Source organism: Staurois parvus, unplaced genomic scaffold (genome assembly GCF_062004578.1).
Source record: "Staurois parvus isolate SC_StPar_1 unplaced genomic scaffold, SC_StPar_1.0 ptg000618l, whole genome shotgun sequence".
In the NCBI taxonomy this organism is placed as follows: domain Eukaryota; kingdom Metazoa; phylum Chordata; class Amphibia; order Anura; family Ranidae; genus Staurois; species Staurois parvus.
This window is the reverse complement of record NW_028318414.1, coordinates 3,272,881-3,294,178: the sequence shown is the minus strand read 5'-3', so window position 1 is coordinate 3,294,178 and position 21,298 is coordinate 3,272,881.

Sequence of the window (21,298 nt, the reverse complement as noted above, 5' to 3'; positions counted from 1 at the left end):
TATGGGTCTCCAAACATGTGTTCTAGCTCAGTTTAAGTCCTTAGACAGGGATAAGAGTTGCTGTAATTTCTCTCCTTCAATCCTGGTAAGACTGGGATGCTCTCTATTACAACCTGATCACACCAAATGTCCATCCAGTTCAACCATAAAAAAAAAAAATTATAATCCTATACCCACAGTTGATCCAGAAGGAAGCAAAAAAGCCCAGCAAAGCATTTGCTCCTGCAGGGGAAAAATTCCTTCCTGTTCCCCAGAGAGGCAATCGAATATTCCCTGGATCAACTGTACCTACAGTATACATGTTAGTATCCAGTTATATTCTGTATATCTAGAAAAGAATCCAAGCTATTTTAAAGCAAGCTACTGAGCTGGCCAGAACCAACTCTTGAGGGAGTCTATTCCACATTTTCACATCTCTTACTGTGAAGAAACCTTTCCGTGTTTGGAGATTAAATCTCTATTCTTCCAGATGTAAAGAGTGCCCCCTTGTCCTCTGTAATGACCTCAGGGTGAATAACTCTACACCAAATCCACTAAATTATCTACTGATATATTTATACATGTTGATCACATCCCCCCTTAATCTCCTCTTCTCAAGAGAGAATAAATTCAGTTCCTCTAATCTTTCCTCATAGCTGATCTCCTCCGTGCCTCTTATCAGTTTGGTTGCCCTTCTCTGCACTTTCTCCAGTTCCCCAATATTATTTTTGTGAATTGGTGCCCAAAACTGAACTGCATATTCCAGATGAGGTCCTACTAATGATTTGTACCGGGGTAATATGATATCTCTCTCTCTGGAGTATATACCTCTTTTAATACAAGAGAGGATTTTGCTTGCTTTAAAAACCACAGCTTGGCATCTTATTTCGTCATTAATGAATATTTATTTTAAGCCTGTCCACACTGCAGAAGGATAGTACAGCAGCAACAAAAGAAGAAGTTCTGCAACAGTTATCAGTTATACAGTCCAGGTTACAATTGTACATTATACAGTATATCTAAAAATTGGTGTCAGAAGCATCCCTGTCCTATTGTTACTATCTCACATGCATGATGCCAGATAGATAGGTCTGTGCTACTGTATGTATGTAGTGGTCATCTTCCAGTATATTAGTAGGAGTGAACCCATTTATTGCAATAGAGTTTATAGCCACTGTGGGAATGATTTACTAAAATTGGTGCACACAGAATCTGGTTCAGCACTGCATAGTTACCAGTCAGATTCCAGGTTTTATTATCAAAGCTTAATTGAACAAGCTGCATTTTTTACATTTTACCTAAAAATCAGAATGCTTTACAGAAAGCTGTTGTGTAATTTGGCAGGCCAGCCAAATATAAAAAGTGATCTTTTACAAACAATGCCATATAAATGTACAGTACAGCACATAGCTTTCTAACAGTTTACATTGCAATTGTGGGTCACTGCCCTGTGTTTGTGGCTGATATTAGTAAAGGTGAAGCTCTTTATCAGTAGTTAATCATATGCAATATTGTAGAGTAGAGATTATCTAATATGTCAGAAATTCTCACAGTGTAGGCCACAGACCACAGAATAATTTATAGAAGCAAAGAATTTACAATGTGATGACACTGGTGACACTATCAGATGGAATAGATAATAAATGATTAAGGGTCAGAGCCTAGTTCAGGCCATTGGCTGTTCCCACTGTTTCATCCTGATGAAAGAATGACTTACTAATAACTTTCAGCTGACATAGAATTAGCCACATGTATAAAAACAAGACAGTAAGGAAACATGGGAATCGGTTATGCTTTAGTAGAGTGTACATGATGGTACAGTGTATTCATATATCAAATATATTCAGAGTAAATAAAGAAACATATGCTGCAAATTCCACAGTACCCTATGTGTTTCCACTCATTGTCAATCCTCCATACAATGTATGTTATGTCTTTATTAATATTGAATATAAAGTGTAACCTGATAGGATGTATATCCTGCCTGTGATGGACCGCCTAGCACCCCACTTGATAGCCTCTGTCAGAGAACTGCTTCCTACTTTCCTTCTGCTGAGAAACAGGACCAAGATATTACAGTTAGGCATTGCACCCAAGGACTAGACGACACTATCTTAGGTGCAACTGGAATTGCTTATTGAACAGAAATACAGGTTTTATACACTTCAGAAACAGGGGCAGTCCCCACATGAACAATAAAAACAAATATTACACATTGGGATCAACATTTCATACTGATTAGATAACGAGGTAAAGTTGATACAAGACAAATTCCATCATGTAGGAACCTCCATGAGGACTAAACAACAGACAGAAACAATAGGTGACTCAATTTACTCAATTAACAATGGAACAAATACACACATAACACCTTAAAAAACAGATTACAGCAAGAGACCTCAGCATCAGGTTGTTTTGAGCTGATTATATTAACATCTGCTCTTAGTCTAGGATGGGGTTGAAGCAGTCAATGCTGGCTTGAGGCCCCAAATCTGTATCCAGGTCCTACAGTTCTCAGAGTCTGTGTGTTTCAGGGAGGCATGGACTTGAATCTGAAGTTAAACTGCTCCAAAGGTCCCCCTAGGCACACATCTCCCAAGAATAGAGCCCACTCAGATGCCAGGGCCCATGGTCGGTAGGCAAGAGGCTAGCCTGCAGTCCCCTCCAAAAGCCCCACTCCCAGTTGGGTCTGTCACACTGCCTATAACAATACATCAATCAGTGGCCATCCTCTCTATATCAATGTCCCAATCAATGTTCTACCTACCCCAAATATTGTATGTATCTACAGCACAGTATATGCAGTGTCGATCCTGCCTGTATCAACCCCCTTACAATACATATACTAGAGTGGTCACCAGCAGGAGGAAGGAAGTCACAATTCCCCTATAGAGATCTTTTGTGAGACCTTATTTCGAATACTGTGTCCAGTTCTGGAGACCTTATTTACAAAAAGATGTTGATAAGATAGAACGAGTCCAGAGCCGGGTAACAAAAATAGTGAAAGGTCTGACAGCCAAAACATATCAGGAGCTACTTAAGGAACTTAATATATGCAGTCTGGAGGAAAAAAGGGAAAGGGAGACATGACTGAAACCTTTAAATACATCAAAGGGGTGAATAGCGTTCGGGAGAGCAGTATTTTCAATATGAAACCAAGATCAAGAACATGGGGATATGACCTCAAACTAATGGGAGGAAAGTTCAAAACTAACATTAGAAAGTATTATTTTACTGAAAGAGTAGTTGATGCTTGGAATAAACTTTAAAAAAAAAACGTATAAATTAAACAAAAAAGGATAGACTCAATGGGCTGCTTGGTCTTTTTTCTGCCATCACTTTTCTATGTTTCTATGTTTCTACAAGAAGACTGATACTCTGAGTTCTCAAAAAGATAATTTAGTGCGTTTAAAAATAAAATAAGAATAAGGTGAGATCTTAAAGTAGAAGATCAGTCTAACTATAACTATTCTTAAAAACATTCTTCACTTTCACTTCTTCTTACCTATCCTGCATACCTGGTAAAAAAAAGGTCAGCACACTTACCTTTTTTTTAAGCCTGTCCAGTCTGGTCATATCATCCAGCAGCTTCAGCTGCTATGTGTCAGATAGCAGCTGCTGCAGGGGAAGGGAGGGAAAGCCAACAACAGATTGGTTATGGGAGTCTATAGATGATGTCACGACTCCAGGAATTCAGGGCCTCCCAGAGTGTTCCCTTATATAGAGGAGCCAGATCTGCTTTTCTGCCATATGATGCTCCCAGTCTTCTGGGTTGCCTGACAGTCTGCATCATTCATCCCACTTCCTCTTAACCCTGGCTATCATAGACCTTCCCCCAGACTGTGATTGAACAATGAAGAGGAAGCAGAATGAGTTCAGCTCTCTGTTATACTACTTTTTCCAGCTATCAGCTATATGTTGTCAACATATGAATTTATTTCTACCTTGTCTGTTTCTTCCTCTCTCAGTCTGTGTTCTGCTGTACAGAGACTACAAGAGGCTGATATCAGGTCAAATGCAGGTACTTTAACTAAGGCACCTTAACTAAGGCAAGTACAAACATTAGTGCTCCACCCCAAGTAGTCTGTAAGTGTTCTTTTCTCTCTTATCTCTTTCCCTCAGCCTTCCTCTTTATTTTCTCCTCACCCTCAACATGCTCTTACTAACTTTCCTTTTTGCTATAATGCCCTCTCTCCTCAAACTCTTGTTTTTTTGCCCATCCTTGCCACCTCATATCCTGCACATACCCTCACTTCTGCCCTCTCAATACAGTATTACTGCCAGGGGCGGACTGACCATTCGGGAGCACTCCCCGAGGGCCCGGGATCAGTAGGGGGCCCCATGAGATGCCCCTGGTGCCTTTCATAGGCTTTTTTGGGTGTGGTTTGAGTGTAGGTAAGGACACAGGGGCCCCATGATCCCCTATTGCCCCGGGGGGCCCCATGAGTTGTCAGTCCGCCCCTGATTACTGCACTTATCATCTAGACTTATTCACCTCACCAATCGATCAGCTACTGCTTCCCCTCTCTGCCAATCCCTTCACTGGCTTCCACTAGTCCAACATATAAAATACAAAATACTAACCACAACATATAAAGCCATCCACAACACTGCCCCTAGCTACATCACCAAATTCATCTGCAGATATCGTCCAAATCACCCACTCCGCTCCTCCCAAGACATCTTGCTGTCTAGCACCCTTGTCACCTTCTCCCATGCCCGCCTCCAGGACTTCTCCAGAACCTCTCCCATTCTCTAGAACTCCTACTCCAATATGTCCAGTACTCTCCCACCCTGTCCGTCTTTAGGCAATCTTTGAAAAATCACTTGTTCAAGGAAGCCTACCCCACCTCCACTTAAGAACTGTACTTGAATCACCTCCATCAGATCATCCCCCGCAGCTATCACTTATTGTATCCTCTCCCCTTCCTTTGGATTGTAAGCTCCAAGAGCAGGGCCCTCCTATTCCTTCTGCATTGAACCATATTGTAATTGTACTGCCCCCTATATATTGTAAAGCATTGCGCAAACTGTTGTCACTCTATAAATCCTGTATAATAATAATAAGACTCATGTTGTAAAGTTACTTAAAGAGTAACTCTACTTTTGTTGCAAAAAAAAACAACCTCCTGTGGGTGATCAATGTACATTGCAGAGATTTACATAAACTTTGTTGCAGATTCCTACCCATTTCTGCTCTGAAGATAAAGCTGTTTGTTGTCTGCAGAGTCAAACTGAATGCAATGATGTTTTTGTTATTATTCAGCTGATGCACTCACGGTGTTCTAATGAGGAAAGAAACAGGGTCTGCATCTCTTTAGAAGTGATTAGCTCTTTGCACTCACAAAAAATGCCATTTTGGTGAGATATTTCTATATTTTTTTGTTGCAGAGGATGCCTGAAATCTGACTTGTATCTTAGTGCACACTTCTGTAAATATGAGTAAGCCAATCACACAAGCAAGAAAATAAGATTTCTGTGAGTGTTTGGTACACTAATTGTGTACAGAAAGCCTCCAGGTAGCAAAGTTGCATAGAATTTTACAGAAAATTACACATCTGCAGATTGAAAAAAAAAACGTCATTTGTAATAGCATTCAATTACAATATGGATTGTGTAGCAATTGTACTGTATATGCTATATTATTTTTTATTTGCTATTTTTTTCCTACGAAAGTGGAGTTACTCTTTAAGAATGGTAGAACACTAGATCTGGAAATTGGCAGAACATAAAACTGAAAGTTTTGGGTATGTTGAAAGATTACAAATATCAAGCATAAAATTATGTAGTACCGGAAAATCCCAATGGGTTCATGAAAGGTAGGCTGTATCTAACAAAACTCCTTTTTATTTGGAGATAGATTGTAGTTTGTTTGTTGTAAATGTCACCGATGTAATATATTCAGGTTCAGCTGAAGTATTTTCCATAATAACTTGATACAAGAAGTAGGTGCTCAAGGATTAGAAAAACATGTATGTGTTGGTAATGAATGGTTTAGAGGACAGGAGACAAAGACTGCTTGACAATAGAACATACTCCAAATGTGATCATGTTAACAGTGGTGTCCCACGGGATCAATATGCAGCCAAGTCCTTTTCAATCTTTTAATTAATGACTTGATAGATGGAATAGAGAGACAGTTTGGTTTATAACACAAAACTGTGTAGGAGTATTAAAACTCAGCAGGGTACCAATACATTACAAAAGGATCTCACCAAAGTAGTATAATAGGCAGTTAAATAGTTCCCATAAATGGAGTACTTTGCAGAACCACTCGATATCTAGTGACAGCTGAAAAAGTAAATAAAATCCTGGGATATGTGAAAAGATACTGTATATGGAAAGAGGAATGAAACATCTGAGGCAAAGTTTGCCTCTTATTGAGTCAGCTATAGACTTAGAATGGTACTGTAAGAAGTACATAGTGTATTTGGAGAAGGTCCAAAGGTGGGTAACCAAACTAATAAATGAGATGGAGAATCTCCCGTACAATGAAAGACTACAAAAACCAAGCTTGTTGTGTTTATATTCTATATGATACTTGATGCTATATATCAGTGGTCACTAAATGGCAGATCGCGGACCGCGAACGGCCCCAGCAGCACTGCTGGACAGTCCGCCAGGACAGATCTGCCGCTGAGTAGGGAGGTCGTCACGGCAACATGACATCACATGTGTGCCCCGCCCCTTTCAGCTCACTGTCTCTCTGGCTCCCGCTCCCTACTCTGTACACAAGTGTCCAGCAAGGATCCCGGCACAGCTCCTGTCTGCCCTCAAGGTAGGGTGTAAGTTTACAGGGGGTTTCTGGGTTATACTTCTCTGATACCTGCCCTGACCTCAGACTGTTTCTAGGCGATGTTGTGCCTTGACCTCAGATTGTCTCTGGATAATGCTAACTGCCCTGACCACCATCAGACTGTGGACTTTTGTATTAGACACTCTTCTGCTGTGCTATGCCTCATGCCAGATCCTCCTCAAGATCATAGGTGCTGTAACCTGTGCTCAGTCCCTTGTGCCAGTAGGCCAGAAACTACAGCTCTGTGTACCAAGACCTGGGGGCAACCAAGAACCAGTAGGCCTGTTTGCCTTAAGGGGATGGGGGATTCTAAAGATGAAGCAGCACTTGCCAGCTATAGGTCCTCTCCTTGGCAGACATCACAGTATGTAGCCATTGTACAAAGGAAGGAAGGGAGATGTGCCAATTCTCAGTCAGCTGCATATTTAAATTTGAGTTTGAGCTATTAAGTCCTAAAAACAAGATTTGTTTTGTTCAACATAGCAGCTAAGACTAACCTGGTAAACATGCTAAGATGTTGTAAATAGATATCTAGTTGTAAATGTAAATATACTTAAGTGATTCTAAGGGCTCAATTATTATTGTTTTTTTAAAAAACAAACATGTCATACTTACCTGCTCAGTGCAATTGTTTGCACAGAGAAGCCCCAATCCTCCTCTTCCCTGATCCCCCACAGATGCTTCTGGCTCCACCCCCTTGCCAAGTGCCTTTATATCAAGCTGCTTGCTAGGGGGCACGTATGTGTGCTCGCTCCCGAGCTGGCTCTGTGTGTCCATAAGAGACACTGAGTGAGGCTTGGCCCCACCGCCCACTCCCTCCTCAATGGCTGACAGAGAGGATTAAGGTAAAAAAACATTTTAAACCACTTTAAGTTCTGAACATAAGTCACCACCACATCAGTACAGAGTTACCACAGCCAGTGCAGCCAGCAACAGTTTTTTTGACCATGCCATACAACTGCGGTGTTTCCACTGCCTGCTCCATGTAGTGACCTTGCCTGTATATTGACCACATTTCTGCCAGCTGCCTGTACCGATCCTTTACTTATTTACTGACCATGTCTCTGCCTGCTGCCTGAATTGTCCCATCTGCACACTCCACATACGATGAGACAATTCAGACTAGGTTCCTACGAGACACCAGACCCAGTCATACCCTGCAGACAACTGCACTTTTGGAACCACAGGAACTCCTTTGTTCACTCTTTGTTCAATTTACTGTATTTCCTGGCCAGTGAACATGGGAACAGCCATGTACCAGCAGGCTAGGCTTGCTTGGCTTATGGGAATGGGGACTGCTATAGGTTATGCTACACTAAGCTACACTCTCCAGCCACTTTATTAGGTACACCTTGCTAGTACGCGTTGGACCCCATTTTGCCTTCAGAACTACCATAATTATTCATGGCATACATTCAACAAGGTGTTAGAAACATTCCTCAGAGATTTTTGTCCATATTTACATGAGTTACTGTTGCCTTTCTATCATCTCGAATCAGTCTGCCCATTCTTCTCTGATCTCTGACATCAACAAGGCATTTTCATCTACACAATTGCCACTTACTGGATATTTTCTCTTTTTTATGACCATTCTCTGTAAACCCTAGAGATGGTTGTGCGTAAAATCCCAGTAGATCAGCAGTTTTTGAAATACTCAGGCCAGCCTGTCTAGCACCAACAACCATGCCACATTCAAAGTCACTTAAACAACCTTTCTTCCCCATTCTGATGCTCAGTTTGAACTTCAGCAAGTCGTCTTCACCATGTCTAGATGTCTAAATGCATTGAGTTGCTGTCATGTGATTGGCTGATTAACGATTTGTGTTACTAAGCAGTTGAACAGGTGTACCTAATAAAGTGACAGTAAGTGTATATTCCCTGACCACTCGCACAGAAGTGAACATTACAGTATACTGTTTTTTTCATACAATTGCTTGTGATACAAAGGATACAGTGTCAGGTACACAATCAGTCCAAACAGTGAAAGAGCCTCTCACATATGGTATACCATACTCTGGAGGAGTAGCAGAATAGATTAAACTCTCATTATTACAGTTACCAATATTGTCAGTATTCTCTTTCTAGGTGTCTCCAGGTAATTTTACCTGCAGCTGTTTGTGGGTAAAGGGCAGGATTTCTGCCACTTCTGCATCCATTCTGCACTCTTACATCTCATGAGGTCTGGCATTACAGCCTGTAATATCTCACCCCATCTACTGAATTCCCCTGGTACCAACTCACTCTGCTAAGGCCCCTTTCACACGGGCGTTCCGACCAGGTCCGCCTGTCAATTTTTCAGTCAGACTTGATTGGTAGGTCCATGCATTCCTATGGACAGGCAGGTGTAAGCGAACTTGTGTCCACTTACACCCATCTACCTCTGCGTCTGATCTGATCAGCTTTAAAAAGGAAAGGGATCCTTTCTCTTCCATTTAGGTGGATCAGATCAGAGGTTAGTTGGATGTAAACACATAGTGGAGTCCGTTTTATCCCAGCCGCCCATAGAACAAAGTGGAATAGAATCCACCCACTGTGAATGGGATCTAAGGAGAAAACACCCATGTATACAACAGCTGTGCCTTTAAGAATTCAAGCATTTTAAGTAATCTATCGGTCATATGAAGACACCATACTCAGGACTTTTCTGGGAGCTTTTTCATTCATTAGGGACGTGGAGGGGCTCATTTGCTGAGCCTCAAGAGGTTGAAATGTTTAAAGGGACCTAATTCCTACTGCGGGTAGCCGACACCACATCCTGAAGCTCTCCCAGACTGCTGCTAGGTGTGTGTCTCACTTTCATCCTCTATGGTTCAGTGTCAGTGAGCTGTTCCAAGTTATTAATAATGAGAATGTCATCTTGACACTCCAGATCATTATTCCTTTGCTTGGCTGTATACAAAAAAAGTGCCGTGCACTCACCCTTGTTTGGTCATTCCACCTGGAGGGGGATAACCTCAGTCAACACTCTCTCGACTACTGCTTGTTCTGCAGTCTATTCATTTGCACAGCAGTAGTAATATCCACCCAACCGTTACACATGGAATTCTTGTCCAGTATTGTGAATAATCTTTTTTACCAACCATCCCAGTCCATTGTGTTCCAACTGCAAGTGCTCTGCAGACCTGCCCAAGGATGCACAAACTGTGATAACACATTTCCAATCCAGGCAGCTTTCAATGCCCATCTTTACCAGTTGGCTCTGGTGGTGCTTCCTTAGCCACATCAACCTTTGTACTTTCAGCTTTATCAGGCTGAATTAACCCTTTATCAACCTGGTCACACTTAACTGACTGCACATGCACACTTATGCTGTACAGTACAGATTCTGCCAAACCAGCAAAAGAGCTGTCCTGGGCAGCCTCCAGTTCCAAAATGTGAAGATCTTGGGAAATTTCCAGGGACATCTTTGTTACTCTGTCTATAGTTATCATGGAACACAAACCATCTTCATCAACATTAGCGGTCTGCCCTTCCCCATTACCACCTGAAGCCTGTTCCCTGTGATCTCCTGATACCCCAGACTCTGAGGCCTTCAGATTCCATCTGTCCTTGGACTTACCTAGTTGTTTCTGCTCTCTCAGCCCTCCAGATTTTCCTAGTCATCTCAACACTCAGCCCTATGGACAAGGATTCTCTCCTCTCCAGCATGGAGTACTAACTCTTGAGTGGAGCACACCTAGCGGCAGCTCTGAGCTATGGTCAGGTACTGCATTATAAGGGCCGTGCACACCTGAGCTCACAGCCTACCAGTCTTCTGCAAGACAGGAACACTGGGTTGGAGACTTCTTCCCACCCGAAACTCATCAAAGTCTCCAAACGTCAAAACCCACTCCGGAAATACCAAAACCTCAAGAAGGCTGTAAAAACAGTTTTCTACACTTATAATTGAAACTATGGAGCACCTCACTCTGCATACGTGTGAATTCTTTGTCATTTCTGTTTCCATTTTCACAGTGGCAGGGCTTCACACTGTCACAGTAGTCAGGAAATTAGAAGGGTAATTGGATTTTGGACCCCTCTATGCAGTTGGCTTTGAAAAATTCTCACAAATGTGGTAACCCCATATTTAGGAAAAGTAGCAGAATGTGCCTTGGGTTGTGATTCTAAGTATGCCCATGATGTGTGTGAAAAACATCTTATTAACTGACAGCTGTGTGTAAAAAATACAATTTCATTTTCTTTCCACATTTTCCAAAGGTTTGCAGCAGAAAACTTACATTTTCAAAAGACTCACTATGCCTCCTAAAAATACCTTGGGGGTATATAATCTTCTACAGGCACTTCGTACTTATGGGGCTTCGTCCCATTTTAAAGTCAACCTGGCGAAGTCTTCCACACTAAACATCCCTGCAGACACGCCAACAATCTGCCACCTCAGGCCTTTCTTTTCTTTTACATGGGCTACTGGCCTGATTAGGTACCTTGGCTTGAACATTATACCAGATCCTTCCAAGCACTATGCCGCCAACTTCGAATCACTCCTCCTTAAGCTCAAAAATGACTTACTGCACTGGCACTCGTTAACCTTGACATGGTTTGAATGGTGCATCGTGCTTAAAATGACAGTACTTCCCCAAGTCCTCTGCTTGCTGCAAGCCCTTCCAATACGACTTCCTCCTATTTTCTTCCAGAGAATAAGTTTGTCTGGTCCCATAAGAAACCATGCCTTGTTTTTCAGCACCTTTCCCTGCCTAGGCTCTTTGGGGTAGTAGGCCTACCGGACATCTGTACTTAATACTGGGCAACCCATCTTACCAGGCTAGTTGATTTGCACTGCTACAGAGAGGCCAAACACTGGGTTGGCATGGAATTTAAAGATTACCAAGGCACTGCCACAAGTTGACCAAGGATTGCCTCTCCTCTGCCCAAAGAGCTTTGTGTACATCCTAGCACTCTTCAGGTCTCACGGGAGATGTTCCGCAACTCTTCAGTATCTCCACAAAACTCACCCATGATTTCCATCCTGGGAAACCCCGAATTCATATCTCAATGAGCTGTTCACCACTCTGTGATTCCTCACCTCCCCCAGCTTCTTACCCTGGAGGGGTGTCATTTGCCCTTGCTCCATCCTCATCCTGCCCCTCCAGTCTTTCCTCTCCTTCCTATTCTTCTTTTTTATCTCTGCTCCTTAATCTCACACCCTTCCTAACCCTCTTCCGCCTTTTTTCCTCCTAAACCCTCCCCTGTCACCCAGTGGACAACTTGGTCCCTCACCTGCAGAACCACCCTGCTCTTCTGTCACTCACTGCCCATTATTCTTCTCCTCCCCTCCTCTTTGAAGCCCCCCCCCTTCCCTGCAGCATTGCTCTATCTACAGTCAGGTCCATAAATATTGGGACATTGACACAATTCTAACATTTTTGGCTCTATACACCACCACAATGGATTTGAAATTAAACGAACAAGATGTGCTTTAACTGCAGACTGTCAGCTTTAATTTGAGGGTATTTACATCCAAATCAGGTGAACGGTGTAGGAATTACAACAGTTTGTATATGTGCCTCCCACTTGTTAAGGGACCAAAAGTAATGGGACAATTGGTTTCTCAGCTGTTCTATGGCCAGGTGTGTGTTATTCCCTCATTATTCCAATTACAATGAGCAGATAAAAGGTCCAGAGTTCATTTCAAGTGTGTTATTTGCATTTGGAATCTGTTGCTGTCAACTCTCAAGATGAGATCCAAAGAGCTGTCACTATCAGTGAAGCAAGCCATCATTAGGCTGAAAAAACAAAGCAAACCCATCAGAGAGATAGCAAAAACATTAGGCATGGCCAAAACAACTGTTTGGAACATTCTTAAAAAGAAGGAACGCACCGGTGAGCTCAGCAACACCAAAAGACCTGGAAGACCACGAAAAACAACTGTGGTGGATGACCAAAGAATTCTTTCCCTGGTGAAGAAAACACCCTTCACAACAGTTGGCCAGATCAAGAACACTCTCCAGGAGGTAGGTGTATGTGTGTCAAAGTCAACAATCAAGAGAAGACTTCACCAGAGTGGATACAGAGCGTTCACCACAAGATGTAAACCATTGGTGAGCTTTAAAAACAGGAAGGCCAGATTAGAGTTTGCCAAACGACATCTAAAAAAGCCTTCACAGTTCTGGAACAACATCCTATGGACAGTTGAGACCAAGATCAACTTGTACCAGAGTGATGGGAAGAGAAGAGTATGGAGAAGGAAAGGAACTGCTCATGATCCTAAGCATACCACCTCATCAGTGAAGCATGGTGGTGGTAGTGTCATGGCGTGGGCATGTATGGCTGCCAATGGAACTGGTTCTTTTGTATTTATTGATGATGTGACTGCTGACAAAAGCAGCCGGATGAATTCTGAAGTGTTTCGGGCAATATTATCTGCTCATATTCAACCAAATGCTTCAGAACTCATTGGACGCTGCTTCACAGTGCAGATGGACAATGACCCAAAGCAGACTGCAAAACCAACCAAAGAGTTTTTTAAGGGAAAGAAGTGGAATGTTCTGCAATGGCCAAGTCCATCACCTGACCTGAATCCGATTGAGCATGCATTTCACTTGCTGAAGACAAAACTGAAGGGAAAATGCCCCAAGAACAAGCAGGAACTGAAGACAGTTGCAGTAGAGGCCTGGCAGAGCATCACCAGGGATGAAACCCAGCGTCTGGTGATGTCTATGCGTTCCAGACTTCAGGCTGTAATTGAATGCAAAGGATTTGCAACCAAGTATTAAAAAGTGAAAGTTTGATTTATGATTATTATTCTGTTCCATTACTTTTGGTCCCTTAACAAGTGGGAGGCACATATGCAAACTGTTGTAATTCCTACACCGTTCACCTGATTTGGATGTAAATACCCTCAAATTAAAGCTGACAGTCTGCAGTTAAAGCACATCTTGTTAGTTTAATTTTAAATCCATTGTGGTGGTGTATAGAGCCAAAAATGTTAGAATTGTGTCGATGTCCCAATATTTATGGACCTGACTGTAGTTTTTTAAATATCTGATTGTTGAGCATACATTATACCACAGCATATGCTACTCATGCTGTGCATGAGAAATTACTCGTTAAATTGGCAACTTTGGCAAATAAAACTAAATTTTATTTACTTTCTTAATTTTCCAAAAACGTTGGAAAAAAACTAAAACTTCAAAAAACTCACCATACTTCTTAACAAATACCTTGGATTGTCTACTTTCCAAATATGGGTAATTTTGGGGTATTTGTACTAGCATTTAAGGACTTCAAGAAATGAGATAGGCAGTCAGTACATCACTGTTGATAAATTTCACATATTTTTTAAAAAGCCCATGCAAATTGTTAACAAATTGTCTGCCGGTGTTATTGAGTCCTGGTTAGGACAGGTCATCACAGATTCAGGGCAGAAGTACCCAAAACAATCTAGCAGTTCCTTCAGCTGGCACTACATTTGCTATAGTGAACCTAATGTTTTGCAATGTCATCCTTCCACTCAGAATATATCTCAGAATATATCCTTCATTTAGGGTTCAATTTTTTGCATATACAACAGATTCAGTCAAATACAATGTTTTAGAGTAAAGAAGGACAAACTTTGGCCCTCCAGCTTTCTCTGGTAGTCCTGCTTGTAGTTGTGAAAGTCTTGCAGTGCCTCTTGTAGTTCTGCAGCAGTTCAATTTTGAATAACCCCGTTTGAATACCCATGTAAAACGTACATTGAATTGTATAAAAGAGCAGTTTAGAACGTACAAAAATATGAGCTTGTTAGAACATTTAAATCTATTATTACTTGAGGCAGTATTTTGATATATACCATGAAGTCAATCTCACTTGAGTCTGAGGTGCTGGAAATGTAACAAGTGACCCTATTACTAAGCCCTTGGTGGGTGGGGCAAAACATGTCAGGAGGCGTGGTTTATCAAAGACATGTAGGCTGAGGCAGCTTCTCCCTTTTTCTGAGGGTATAACAATTTATAGAAACCTTTTTACTTATATAACTTTAAATGGCCTTTAAACATTTAATATTAAAGGAGAAATGTGGCAATACTAAAAAAATAAACATACTTACCTACCTACTGCAGCGTCAGTCCGATGGTCTGGTTTCTGACCCTTTTTCTATCTTCAAAATCAGTACCTCTGACAGTTTGGATACTGTTGGGATGCTGTGAGTGCTTATGTGGGTACTTCTGCAGAATGCTGCAGTTGCTCCGGGTATTATTTATTCTGTTAAGGACTAAAAAACAAAACATAACTGACAGGCATTATTTTATAGTTTTTAGGTAGATATGAAATATTGCACACAAATAATTTGTGTACCCATATGCAAGCAACAGATGGATCTCTCCATCAGCTGGTTTTCCTTATCTAGTTGATAAAAGTTAGTTGTTTACAGTGATCAATAGCTCAGTAGCAGAGGTCAGGAGGGTGGAGAAACATTGAAAAAAGGAAGAAAAGAATGAAATGGAATAGAGGAGGGCTTGGAGGTCACTATCACACAGCTCCTGCCAAGCTTTGCATCACCTGCTGTGTGTCCCAGGTGCAGAATTTGCATTGTTTTCTGTGCGAATTCCGCACCGCATCAGAATCGCACCCCGTTCTGGTGAACCGATGCGGGTGTGTATGTTAAGTTAATAAAACTCTGAAATTGGTCCGTAAAACATGGTGTGATGTGCAGAATCGGATCGCATAGTTGTCAATACCCATGCAATCCAATTCTAGTGTGGACCCATAAAAGGGTCCTGCACCTTTTTGGTGCGGGTGCGGTGTGATTTGAGCCATACAAAATGTATGGCTCCAATTGCACCGCATACAAATCACATGTGATTAGCACAGAAATGCGGTGTGGTTCCTGTGCGAATCACATGTGATATACCGCACCGCATTAGTGTGAAGCTAGCCTGAAGGTGAAATTATGGACCATTTTTATAGTTCTACTTTGTTGCTTCAGCATTACTGTCTGTCAGAGTTCAGATACAGTGGAGCAAGCTCTCCTAGACTCCTCCTCAATTCAGATGTGTCACATGAGGGATGCACTCAATAATACATACATAATCCTAACCCTTGCATTCTGTATTTTACACACTCCAGAACCCAGCAATCTGTACATTACAAAATACTGACCCCTGCACCTGTATGTTATATACTCCTGACTAGAGATGAGCGAAGAAATGAAAAATTCGATTCGACTGATTCGGCGAATTCGTGGACAATATTCGATTCGAGTTGAATAAATTCGCTGTGAATTTAACTTAAAAAAGGGTGTTTCTAGGCTTCAGAGAGACTTAATATTAGTGCAGAACACTGTACCTTTAATTTAAATGCCCTTGGAGTCTGCTGGGGAAGAGAAATAATATTGTCACTCAGTATGACATGCAGATGAGTGCCGTCGATCTTAGAATCACCGCACACTTCACTCATTTGGCCAGTCACGGGGCCAAAACCAGTGTTTGGAGCCACAGTGTGGCGGTGGAGGCAGCAGCAATGGGAGGCCATACAGCAACCTATGACAAAATGGAAACCAGCAGGAGTGTGAGGAGACCTGAAAGTGGCACATGCAGTGGGAGCAATGGGAGGCGGTACAAGGACCCATGTCACACTGTGGACCCAGCAGCAGCGTGACCAGGCGGTACGGGGGCCCATGGCAGATTACAGGCCTGGCAGCAGCAATGGGAGGCCCGTAATCTGCCAGCACCCTATGACAAAAAATGGAACACACCAGCAGTGTGTGAGGAGACCTGAAAGTGGCACATGGCAGAGTGTGGCGATGGAGACAGCAGCAATGGGAGGCCGTACAGGGACCCATGAGAGACTCTGGACCTGGCAGCAGCATGAGGAGGCGGTATAGGGGCCCATGGCAGATTAGGGGCCTGGCAGCAGCTATAGGAGGCCCGTAATCTGCCAGCACCCTATGACAAAAAATTGAACACACCAGCAGTGTGTGAGGAGACCTGAAAGTGGCACATGGCATGAGACACTCTGGACCTGGCAGCAGCATGAGGAGGCGGTATATAGGGGCCCATGGCAGATTAGGGGCCTGGCAGCAGCTATGGGAGGCCCGTAATCTGCCAGCACCCTATGTCAAAAAATTGAAAACACAAGCAGTGTGTGAGGAGACCTGAAAGTGGCACATGTTTGGGGCATGATTCATGGCGGATTTAGTCAGTTGTGTCAGGAACTAGTGGTTTGAAATCCAGACTAATCCACGCCTGATTCATTTTCACAAACGTGAGTCTCTCCACACTTTGGGTGGACAGTTGTGTCCTCCGCGGAGTTGCAATACCTCCTGCCGCACTAAACACGCGCTCCGATGCCACGCTACTGGCCGGGCATGACAGCCTTTCAAGGGCAAATTCTGCTAGTTGGGGGTCAAAGGTCAAAGTAGTCAAGGGGATTGTCTACCTCGGTTGGCAGGGTGCTGTCCAAGTAGGCCTAAGCCTGTTGTTTGAGGTCCTGCTCCAGGTCCACCTGATGCTGCTGCTGCTGCGGCTGGTTAGTAGTTTCCTCACTGCGCTGGTGAAGAAAGCTACTCATCATCGACTGCAGACTGAGGCAGCCGCTGCTGGTGGAGCTGCCACTGCTCCTACCACCCCACCCCTCCCCTGCTGCCATGGCAGCGGAACGCGAGCGCACAGGGCCCACAGTGTCTGAGGATGGACGTTGGCGCAGAAAGGCAGAGACCAGCTGACTACATAGGTGGTTTTTATAGTACGTTATTTTGGCCTCCCTCTCAGCAGGTGTGAAAAAGGCCACCATTTTTGAACGGTAGCGAGGGTCCAACAAGGTGGACAGCCAAAAGTCATCCCTCTGTCTGATGGTTATTATTCGGCTGTCGCTACGCAAGCAAGCGAGCATGCTATGGGCCATTTGTGCCAAGGAATGCGAGGGACTCCCTACCTCCATCTCCACAGCATACTGCCACGGTGCGTCTGGGTCCTCTGTCTCCTCCTCCTCCTCTACCAGATGCTCCTGCTCCTCCACTCCTGTCCGCTGAGTGGAAAAACCACCCATTTCACTCAATAATTCCTGAGCACCAATGTCCTCCTCTACCTCCTCCTCTTCTTCCTGTCCTGCCCCCACAGGGGTCATGTGGCGTTGAGATCTGTGCGCCACGTCTACCGCACCCTGACCAGCCATTGTTAACAGCATTTGTTCCAGGACGTGCAACAGAGGAATGACGTCGTTCATCCCATAGTCCTGCCGACTCACGAATAGCGTGGCCTCCTCAAAGGGCCTGAGCAAGCGCAGGTGTCACGCATGAGCTGCCAATGGCTGACATCTAAGTTACACAGGGAGTACCTTTATCCACTTTTAACATCAGGAAATCTGTGATGGCCTTTCGCTGTTCGTAAAGGCGGTCTAACATATGTAGGGTTGAATTCCACCTTGTTGCAACGTCACAGCATGAGGAGTCGGTACGGGGGCCCATGGCAGATTACGTGCCTGGCAGCAGCAATGGGAGGCCCGTAATCTGCCAGCACCCTATGTCAAAAAATTGAACACACCAGCAGTGTGAGGAGACCTGAAAGTGGCACATGGCAGAGTGTGGCGATGGAGACAGCAGCAATGGGAGGCCGTACAGGGACCCATGAGAGACTCTGGACCTGGCAGCAGCATGAGGAGGCGGTATATAGGGGCCTATGGCAGATTAGGGGCCTGGCAGCAGCTATAGGAGGCCCGTAATCTGCCAGCACCCTATGTCAAAAAATTCTACACACCAGCAGTGTGTGAGGAGACCTGAAAGTGGCACATGGCAGAGTGTGGCGATGGAGACAGCAGCAATGGGAGGCCGTACAGGGACCCATGAGAGACTCTGGACCTGGCAGCAGCATGAGGAGGCGGTATATAGGGGCCTATGGCAGATTAGGGGCCTGGCAGCAGCTATGGGAGGCCCGTAATCTGCCAGCACCCTATGTCAAAAAATTCTACACACCAGCAGTGTGAGGAGACCTGAAAGTGGCACATGGCAGAGTGTGGCGATGGAGACAGCAGCAATGGGAGGCCGTACAGGGACCCATGAGAGACTCTGGACCTGGCAGCAGCATGAGGAGGTGGTATATAGGGGCCTATGGCAGATTAGGGGCCTGGCAGCAGCTATGGGAGGCCCGTAATCTGCCAGCACCCTATGTCAAAAAATTCTACACACCAGCAGTGTGTGAGGAGACCTGAAAGTGGCACATGGCAGAGTGTGGCGATGGAGACAGCAGCAATAGGAGGCCGTACAGGGACCCATGAGAGACTCTGGACCTGGCAGCAGCATGAGGAGGCGGTATATAGGGGCCTATGGCAGATTAGGGGCCTGGCAGCAGCTATGGGAGGCCCGTAATCTGCCAGCACCCTATGTCAAAAAATTCTACACACCAGCAGTGTGAGGAGACCTGAAAGTGGCACATGGCAGAGTGTGGCGATGGAGACAGCAGCAATGGGAGGCCGTACAGGGACCCATGAGAGACTCTGGACCTGGCAGCAGCATGAGGAGGCGGTATATAGGGGCCTATGGCAGATTAGGGGCCTGGCAGCAGCAATGGGAGGCCCGTAATCTGCCAGCACCCTATGTCAAAAAATTCTACACACCAGCAGTGTGTGAGGAGACCTGAAAGTGGCACATGGCAGAGTGTGGCGATGGAGACAGCAGCAATGGGAGGCCGTACAGGGACCCATGAGAGACTCTGGACCTGGCAGCAGCATGAGGAGGCGGTATATAGGGGCCTATGGCAGATTAGGGGCCTGGCAGCAGCTATGGGAGGCCCGTAATCTGCCAGCACCCTATGTCAAAAAATTCTACACACCAGCAGTGTGAGGAGACCTGAAAGTGGCACATGGCAGAGTGTGGCGATGGAGACAGCAGCAATGGGAGGCCGTACAGGGACCCATGAGAGACTCTGGACCTGGCAGCAGCATGAGGAGGCGGTATATAGGGGCCTATGGCAGATTAGGGGCCTGGCAGCAGCTATGGGAGGCCCGTAATCTGCCAGCACCCTATGTCAAAAAATTCTACACACCAGCAGTGTGAGGAGACCTGAAAGTGGCACATGGCAGAGTGTGGCGATGGAGACAGCAGCAATGGGAGGCCGTACAGGGACCCATGAGAGACTCTGGACCTGGCAGCAGCATGAGGAGGCGGTATATAGGGGCCTATGGCAGATTAGGGGCCTGGCAGCAGCAATGGGAGGCCCGTAATCTGCCAGCACCCTATGTCAAAAAATTCTACACACCAGCAGTGTGTGAGGAGACCTGAAAGTGGCACATGGCAGAGTGTGGCGATGGAGACAGCAGCAATGGGAGGCCGTACAGGGACCCATGAGAGACTCTGGACCTGGCAGCAGCATGAGGAGGCGGTATATAGGGGCCTATGGCAGATTAGGGGCCTGGCAGCAGCAATGGGAGGCCCGTAATCTGCCAGCACCCTATGTCAAAAAATTCTACACACCAGCAGTGTGTGAGGAGACCTGAAAGTGGCACATGGCAGAGTGTGGCGATGGAGACAGCAGCAATGGGAGGCCGTACAGGGACCCATGAGAGACTCTGGACCTGGCAGCAGCATGAGGAGGCGGTATATAGGGGCCTATGGCAGATTAGGGCCTGGCAGCAGCAATGGGAGGCCCGTAATCTGCCAGCACCCTATGTCAAAAAATTCTACACACCAGCAGTGTGTGAGGAGACCTGAAAGTGGCACATGGCAGAGTGTGGCGATGGAGACAGCAGCAATGGGAGGCCGTACAGGGACCCATGAGAGACTCTGGACCTGGCAGCAGCATGAGGAGGCGGTATATAGGGGCCTATGGCAGATTAGGGGCCTGGCAGCAGCAATGGGAGGCCCGTAATCTGCCAGCACCCTATGTCAAAAAATTCAACACACCAGCAGTGTGTGAGGAGACCTCAAAGTGGCACATGTTTGAGGCATGATTCATGGCGGATTTAGTCAGTTGTGTCAGGAACTGGTGGTTTGAAATCCAGACTAATCCACGCCTGATTCATTTTCACAAACGTGAGTCTCTCCACACTTTGGGTGGACAGTCGTGTCCTCCGCGGAGTTACAATACCTCCTGCCGCACTAAACACGCGCTCCGATGCCACGCTACTGGTCGGGCATGACAGCCTTTCAAGGGCAAATTCAGCTAGTTGGGGCCAAAGGTCAAGTTTCGTTGACCAGTAGTCAAGGGGATTGTCTACCTCGGTTGGCAGGGTGCTGTCCAAGTAGGCCCAAGCCTGTTGTTTGAGGTCCTGCTCCAGGTCCACCTGATGCTGCTGCTGCTGCTGCTGCGGCTGGTTAGTAGTTTCCTCACTGCGCTGGTGAAGAAAGCTACTCATCATCGACTGTAGACTGAGGCAGCCGCTGCTGGCGGAGCTGCCACTGCTCCTACCACCCCACCCCTCCCCTGCTGCCATGGCAGCGGAACGCGAGCGCACAGGGCCCACAGTGTCTGAGGATGGACATTGGCGCAGAAAGGCAGAGACCAACTGACTACATAGGTGGTTTTTATAGTACGTTATTTTGGCCTCCCTCTCAGCAGGTGTGAAAAAGGCCACCATTTTGGAACGGTAGCGAGGGTCCAACAAGGTGGACAGCCA